The sequence below is a fragment of the Gambusia affinis genome, linkage group LG07, assembly GCF_019740435.1.
Source record: "Gambusia affinis linkage group LG07, SWU_Gaff_1.0, whole genome shotgun sequence".
Taxonomy (NCBI): Eukaryota; Metazoa; Chordata; class Actinopteri; order Cyprinodontiformes; family Poeciliidae; genus Gambusia; species Gambusia affinis.
Genome location: NC_057874.1, coordinates 30,514,926 through 30,523,040, shown reverse-complemented (window position 1 = coordinate 30,523,040; position 8,115 = coordinate 30,514,926). Strand labels below are relative to the sequence as shown.

The 8,115-nt window shown below is 41.6% G+C and overlaps 1 long non-coding RNA gene across 2 annotated transcripts; it reads left to right on the top strand.

Moving 5' to 3' along the window:
- Positions 1 to 640: 640 nt before the first annotated feature.
- Positions 641 to 7,866, top strand: LOC122833541. 2 transcript variants are annotated; one of them, XR_006370991.1, is made up of 3 exons: positions 641 to 1,573; positions 2,005 to 2,098; positions 5,309 to 7,850. It is a non-coding gene; the product is annotated as an uncharacterized LOC122833541 (long non-coding RNA). The 2 variants fall into 2 exon arrangements; XR_006370992.1 differs by having other exon boundaries at positions 642 to 1,573; positions 3,192 to 7,866.
- The last annotated feature ends 249 nt before the right edge of the window (positions 7,867 to 8,115 follow it).

Below are 8,115 nucleotides of genomic sequence, written 5' to 3'. Positions count from 1 at the left end.
CCAACCCTGGAATCCCTCTTCCTGGCAGAAACGTTCAGGCAGGACAGAAGAAGAAACGTCTCTGCCTCCAGAAACAGGTTCTGGTTTCTTTGGTTTATTTTGCTGATCTTGATTATTCTGTCAGCTTTCGGAAAGCCCAGCTTCCCACACCAGCAATGTCGAGTCAAGCTGTCCAGAGCAACACATTTCAGCAACAAACCAGTTGAAAGCGCTTTACATCATAAAAATACAAAAATAAAAAGCCATAAAAACATCAAACAGTTATCAACTGAGAAACCAATAAACTGTAATAAACGTTACAGTTGATCAATTACCATCATCAAAATCAATACACAAAAATGTTGGTCAATGTTCCTGTTTGTTATACATAAAGTTTGTTCAAAAGTAAAACAAACGAGTAAAAAAACAATTTGAAATTGAAAAAAAATATTATTTAAACTGAAAATAATTTCAAAGCTGAAAACTAAAATGAAACTAAAATTTAAGTTTGAAACTGGAAAAATGGAACTGAAAAATTATTTAAACTTAAGAAAAAAATGTTGAGAACAGCTTTTCAGATTCAAACCTTTTTTAGTTTAGTTTTAGTTTTTTCTTTCAAACAAACTTTATGGCCTCAATTTAACTCCGCATGATTCCCCATAAAGGAACTCTAATGCTGATTGGTTCTTGTGTCTGTGAGTCTGACTGTTCTGATGAATGATTGGATGCAGAGAGACGTTTGAGTTTTCTCCTGGAGGCTGAAGGACAAACCGGAAGGAAGTTGGACCGGAATCCGTCTACAAGCAAACAGATGATGAGAATTTTAAAAAGTTCACTGGTTCTGTTCGCGCCCCTGTGGAGGATCTGGACCGGTTCTGGTGGATCTGGACCGGTTCTGGTGGATCTGGACCCAGCTCTGGTTCTGGGTGCCGCTGGTGGAGGAGTGACGTCACACCTGAACTTTGGACTTCGGTCCTGGTGCTGAACAAACAGGAGGTGTGAGAAATAGTTTTCAACCAGCTCGTTAACTCGGACTGGTTCTGTTTTACGCCTCCAGAACCGCAGATGACGTCATGGAAACCCGGTGTGTTTGATGGCGCGGCTCCATCTTGTTTCTGCTCGGCTCCATGTCTGCCGTCTGTTCTTTGTGCCGGACTTGGCGGGTCGAGCCGGCGGCGTGAAACCGGATCCGCCCGCAGCTCGGGCTGATTTGGGGAACAATGCAGGAGGTGTAACTCATCCACATTGTTTCTGACGGCCCGAACACGCTGCTGGAGAGGATCAGAACCTGATCCAGTTTCACGGAAACACCTCCAGGCAGAGCCGAGCGGCTTTGGGCTGAAGCACGACGAGTGGATTTAATGCGAAACATCAAGTTCAGAACCGGAGCAGAACCTTCAGCAGGAACTCTGCCATGGTTCTCCTTGGACTGGACCTCTAAGGTCCGGGCGGGTCAGGATCGAACCCGACCCGGGCCGGGCCTCCAGGTGTATGGCAGGCTGCTTCCTCACATTCCAGATATCTGGAATTATGACTACAGATATTTAGGTCCCAGTAAATCAATAAATTGCTCCATAACTGAACAGTTTAACAGGTTCGTTAATTTTCTCTTTCTACCAAAAACTGAATGATAAAAGTTTTCAATCTGGTGTTTTGATCTTAATTAAACCTTTTCTGGAGAACAATTTTATTTACAGGAACTCCATAGCTCATTTTATTTATTGTTTTTTATTTTGTATGGATTTATTTAGGTTATTTTAAATGTCTTCCTGTTTTAGTGTTAAATGTTGATTGGATTTAAAAGTTTATTGATATTTCAGAATGTGTTCCTGCATTATGATGCCATGAAAATAGTCTCAAAAACAACAATATAATCATTGATTGCAATAATGTGGGACAGTGACTTTGGATCAGGGCTTTCAACATGTTGAACTGTTTCTGTGGAGAAAGAGTTCAACATTTCTCTAGATGTGACACAAACTGGAAGGATTTCATTTAATATGATCTTTTTTTCTGACCAATCAGCTGCTGGGAAACCGGTCGCCATGGGTTACCAGCATTCACCTGGGATCTGCAGAAAAGATTCGGCGAACAGGTGGGGCTTCTTACAGACAGACAGGTGAGAAGCTCAAACTGGGTTACCATGGCGACCCAGAAAGGGTTTACTGCAGCATTAGTAACTCTTATTACCTAGCAGAAATACTAATCCATCAACAGCTGATGTAGAAGGTAAGAGGTTATAAAGTTACAGTCAAACATGAACAGCAATAATTTGGGTCATCAGAGAAACAGAAAGAGGAGAAGAAGAGAAATCGGAAACATTTGGTTTGAATCTGTCGGGAAATTCCAGTCATTCCTCCATGATTCCTCCTATCATTGAGGAGACGGAGGCTTCCTGTCAACGCTGCGTCTGTTCTCCACCCTCAGCCCTGACCTCTGACCCTCACTCGGCCCTGATAACAGGAAGTGATTGACTCCCTGCTGTGAGAGGAGGAAGGCGGTTGAGTCAGAGCGCCGTCGACCCGCTTCTAACTAACGACCCGTTTCTAACTAACGACCCGTTTCTAACTAACGACCCGCTCCGATCTGCAAAACTTTGCAGATTTTCAGCCCAAAAATGAAGGAAATTCAAAACATCTGCTTCTGTTGTGACTCAACTTTTAATGGTTAGCCTCCACCTGCAGCGCCCCCTGGTGGGTGTTAAACTTTGGCTCCAGAAATTTCCCAAATCTACAAAAAGTGTCAAAAGAAACAATTATATTTCCAGATCTTTCTGAGTTTTCCAGTTGACATGGCAACAGTGATGTCATCAGTTATGACCAGTCGGGTTGGACGTTGCAGGGGATGATTCTGGATAATTCTGGATAATTCTGGCTGCTGAAGGTTCAGGACCAACCATAAAATGAAAATGCCTCTGATGCAGAGAGGCAACCAGTCCCACTAACTGGTTAACCAGTCCTACTAACTGGTTAACCAGTCCCACTAACTGGTTAACCAGTCCCACCAACTGGGAGGAATAAAAATGTTCCTCCCATGTTTTTATTATAATTATTATCATTATTTGTTCTCATATTTCTATCATTCCAAATAGCTGATTAGTTTAACGGTTTATTTGTATTTTTAGGAAATTATCCAGTGAAAGCAAAACTGTTTGTCTTCATGTTTTCTGCTCTGATTGGATCATTTTTCTGGTTTATGGAAAACGAGAGCAGAATCCTCAGAGCGCATGACTGGATCCACGACCCCCCAACGTTTCCCACACACCGGGCCAGAACATGTGGAACCGTTTAAAGACGGCAGCCTCCGATCAGCGTGTCACCCGACACCGCCCTGAGAGGGCCGTGTCCCCGCGCCGACAGACCATAGGTCAGCGGCGACGAGGCCGAGATCCAGGGTGGACGGCCGGCTGGCCTCCGGACCGCAGGCCTCCGGACCGCAGGCCTCCGGACCGCAGGCCTCCGGACCGCAGGCCTCTGGACCGGGCAGCCCGGCCTCCGGCTCAGAGGCTGGTCCGGCCCGGAGTTCCGGCCCGGAGTTCTGGTCCCGGGCGCAGCACGATTCAGGCAGGATGTGGGCTGATGCCGTTCAGGTCCAAACTCTTTACCTCCTGAGCCAAAACTGTCAACCTGAAAGTAACGGATATTTTAAAATCTGTCATTTAAAAGTTGAGAAAAAAGCCAAAAGTTTCATTTTTATCTGCACAACTAACAGACACAATATTTTAATAACTTAAAGAAGTCTGATTTCCAAAAATACAAAATATTTTATATTACAAAGTATTCCTCTCTAGTTCCCAGTGCAAATATAATAAGAAAAATCTACCTTAGAAATATTGTTTCACCAAGAATCTTGTTCTACTGCAGATTATTATTATTTTCCATATTACAAGTAAATTAATGGAGCAAGAACGTTTTCATCAATATTAAGGAATTATTGACTAAATCAAGCTCCTATCTTGCTGAAATGTTATTTTCAAGTTAGTTTTATCTTATTTCCAGTTTGCTGAGATACTGGACCAAACCTTTTTGTTAAGATTTTGTGTTTTTCAGTGTAAAATCTAGCAGGTTTGACCTTTTCAAGCATCAAAACAACGAGCCGTGTGAATGTAACGTAAAACGTAACTTCCTGCATTAATTCCAACATCCTTTTTCTAAATCTGCGGTTTCCTGATCAACCGTCTTGGGATCAGAAAACGTTTGATACGAGGGTCCAGATGTCAGGAAATGAAGGAATTTTATAAAAAGTCGGGTTCTGTCTTGATGTATTCATGTTGGAATAATGCATGCTGATTGGGATCAATGGTGTGAAATTCACAGAGGGCTAAAGCTCTTCCCTCAATGCTCTGACTGACTGTTGGAGGCTCCAGTTACTGCCTGGTCACATGATTGCCCACCTTTAGTGACTCTAGTTGTGTTTTCTGGTGTTTTTTACAGTGTGAGCCGAGTTCAGGCTGGACTGCATGAGCCAAAGCTCTTTAAGCGAAGTGCAGAAACATTGCTGCTTAATATGTTGTGATTTTGCAGCTTTATGGTTTATCTCAGTTCATTTCCTATGAATATAAATGAACAGACAGAACAGTGCAGCTTTGCTGCTGAAGCTAACTGACTCTCCTGGCTCAGCTGGTCTTCATTTCTGCTCCGCCAGTCGAATGTTGGCATTAAGGCTCTGCTGCAACAACACATTTTTCTGGGGTTAATATGGCCGACTCCTCGGCTTCAGTTCTGCTCCTCTGACCTCAAACCTCCACACAATCCGACCACATGTCAAAACAACGAGCTAATTACGTGAGCTAAGTAAACAGCTCTCTGATTGGCTGCCTGCAGAGCTCTCACGTCAACGCGGCGCTTCAGGAGTCGGCATGCGTTTTCTGTCGCTGGTGTCTTTGTGTCTTTTTGAGTCGGGTCTGGTAACAGAACCCGACTCCTGTTTTCATCCATCACATTGAAACAAGCTGCATTCCTGCAAACAAAGGAACAGAGGGAGGACAGTCTGGAAACTGTTCAGCCAATTAGAAATGAGAGCAGGAATGATGGGAATTCAGGGAAATATTCTCAGATAATTTAATCCATTCTGCAAGAGTTTTTATTTTTGATTTATTCTGAGGTAAGGAGAGCTGAAGACGTCTTGCTGTGTCTGGTCAGGCCATCACCATACAACTAACACAACACAATATTTTAATAAGTTTAAGACGTCTGATTTCCAGCTGCACTGCAAAAATACAAAATCTCACCAAGTATTTTTGTCTAGTTTTTAGTGTAAATACAATAGAAGCTTGTTTTAAGTGGACAATTAATTCACTTTGATGAAAAAGTTCTTGTTCTGCTTTAAGGAAACTGGAAGATGAAGCTTCAACGTTCGTCCATTTGAAACGGATTCGCTCTGGGACTTTTCCTCTGGAGGTTTCTGGACGTTTCCAACAGGATCAGAACCAGAACACGCTGGCAGAATGGTCTATTTAAAGTTCTGCAGTCAAAAACTCAGCAGTTCAAATGTCACAGTTCTAAACTGAATATTTAATTTGAAAACTAAATGTTTAGCTCCCAGCTAAACATTTAGCTAACTAGATGTTTAGTTTGCATTTAACATTTAGTTTACTTACATTTAGTAATGAGCTAAATATTTAGTTAGCAAGCTAAACATATTCAGCTAGCAAACTAAATATTTAATTTGGAGCAAAATACTTAGTTTACAAACTGAATAGTAAGTTTAAGAAGTTAAATATTTGGTTAGCAAGAAATATAGTCACTAAATAAATGTCTAGCTTGCAAACTAAATATAAATTTTGATCATCTGGAACTGTGACACTTATAAATTTCCATTTAATCTCTTTAACCAGCTAAATAATCCAAAAGGTTTTTTTCACTACGACGTCCCATGATGCAAAGCATGATTTAGAAACCCTCTAAACTTGTTGACCAGATTGTAAAATGCTCCGTGTTTCTTTAATGACTCCGTTTCTCTTTCCTTGGATGTTCCATCATTCCTGCTGCAGTCGATGATCGGAGGGAAGCTGCTCTTTCGTTGTCTGGACTGTCGAGGACATTGTGAACTTCAGTAAATATTTCAGGATGAGAGCCAGAACCTTCGGGTCCATCCTGTTCTGTTCCAGACCAGGTTGATCAGGCAGAGGTCAATAGGTCACCTGAGTCTTACAGAAATACAAACATCACCTGTAGAGGGCCTTTCAGCAAATATATGACGATATTTAGAACCGTTTTGTTTTTCACATTTCATGAAGACTTTGACAACATCTGCATGTCAAAGCAGTTTGTTCAGTTTGTCAGTTTATTTCATCAAAAACTGACAACAGAAATACGGCGATAAATTAATCAAATTGATAAAGATGACATCACAAACTTCGTGCTCATTTCTAGTTCTTGTTTACTATCAGAGTGAAGGGAAAGTTATTTTTCTCTTTTGTGGAGTGAAAAAGTTACATGTTTGTAGTTCACCCATAAATCTGACCTGGAGTCAAACAGCTGAACTTCTTTTCTGTTCCTCACACTGATTAAAGAAAGAAAAACATTTTGGATCTCAAACACTTTAAAACAGAAACCAAAACCAGGAACTAGTAGAAGGAGGCAGAAAGTGGTTAATGGGTCGGGTTTCATCTGCAGCCAGAGAACCAGCATCCAGACAGACCCGAGTCAGAGAGGAACCACATCAACGGCCCAGTCAGAGCAAAACCCGCTGTGAAAGTACCGCGCTTCAGTCCACACCTTTCACTTCGAGGAATTTTAACTCTAGCTAAGCTCTGAGTACTTCCCCGTCCACTCATTATGATAAACGAGGCCCACATCAAGCGGCCGGATGTTTCTGGGGAACCACGGCAGCATCTGTTTGGTTTCTCTGAGACTCTCTTCAGCGGTGCCAAAAATCCCACCAGCTTCACGCCTGGCTTTGTTTTCTGAGAGCTGCAGCGACATGAAAGTCTGAGGCAGAGAAAGTCCTGACGTTTTCTCATCAGTCAGGATGTTTGCTCCTCGGTGGGCTTCAGGGGCGGAGTTCCCCTCTTCTTCTTCTCCTCCTCTGTGGCTGCGCGGAGACAAACAGCTGCAGGAGGAAACCTGCTGCAGCAGCAGCCGTCAGATCGTCAGCAGGTGATTTCCTGCAGCTGCTGACAGGAAACTAACCGACTGTAAGATGCTGCTCTGCACATTTTGCTTCCAGATCCACAGACTTCGTTTCAGTAAATCACCTGTTGGTTCATAAACAGGCCTGATGGTTCTGCACGCTTTTCAAGGTTTTTGAAGTTTAATCTAAACTTGTCGAAAATCAATAAATCGCATAATAAATTAAAACGAGTTCAATGATTTCCATTTGCTTGATTTATGTTTTCTCTCTTTCTTCCAAAAACTGGATGATATTTTGGTCACAACCTGCTCTTTTTTTAAATGACTGCTTTGTTTCTAGAAATTTTGTAATTAATTTTATTTGTTGTTTGTGTTGTTTCATTTATTTATTTGGGATATTTAAAATGTCTTCAGGTTCCTGCATTAAATGAATGTAAAGTTTATTGATCTTTGAGAATGTGTTCTTGCGTTATGGTGCCATTATAATTATGTTAATCTACTCAAAACAACAATATTATTGTTACTTATTGTGTTATTCAACACATTATCACCCTTTGGTTTATGTGAATAAAACTCAGGACTAAAACATGAAAATCGTTTTGTTTTATTAAAAGAAACTGAAAGTTTCCACTTCTGGATTATTTATTGGTGCATCATTTTTTTTTTTTTTCCAGAGTTATGAGCCAAACATGGAAAACCACAGTTATGATGATACAGCAGCTGTAAAAACACAATAAACTGGGATTCCCATCATCATAAAGAGGGAATTCCCCTGTTGTTAAACTTGTATTTCCCTTATTTCTCCATCTGGCCGTCTGGATTATTTCTCAGCAAATTCCAAACTAAAAAATGATTCCCCTCACAGGCAAAACTTCCTCTGACTCTGAAAACACAACAAGCCGGCTCATTTAGCCAGCAGGCGGAAATGTTGAGGTTTTTTATACTGTGACTTTAAAGAGAGCCTAGCCCCGCCCCCTGACAAATGTCAAAAATGTTAACAAAAGAGGGCGGAGCAAATACGTTTGGGGCGTGGTCAGTTTGGGATGAGTGGGCGTGGTCACGT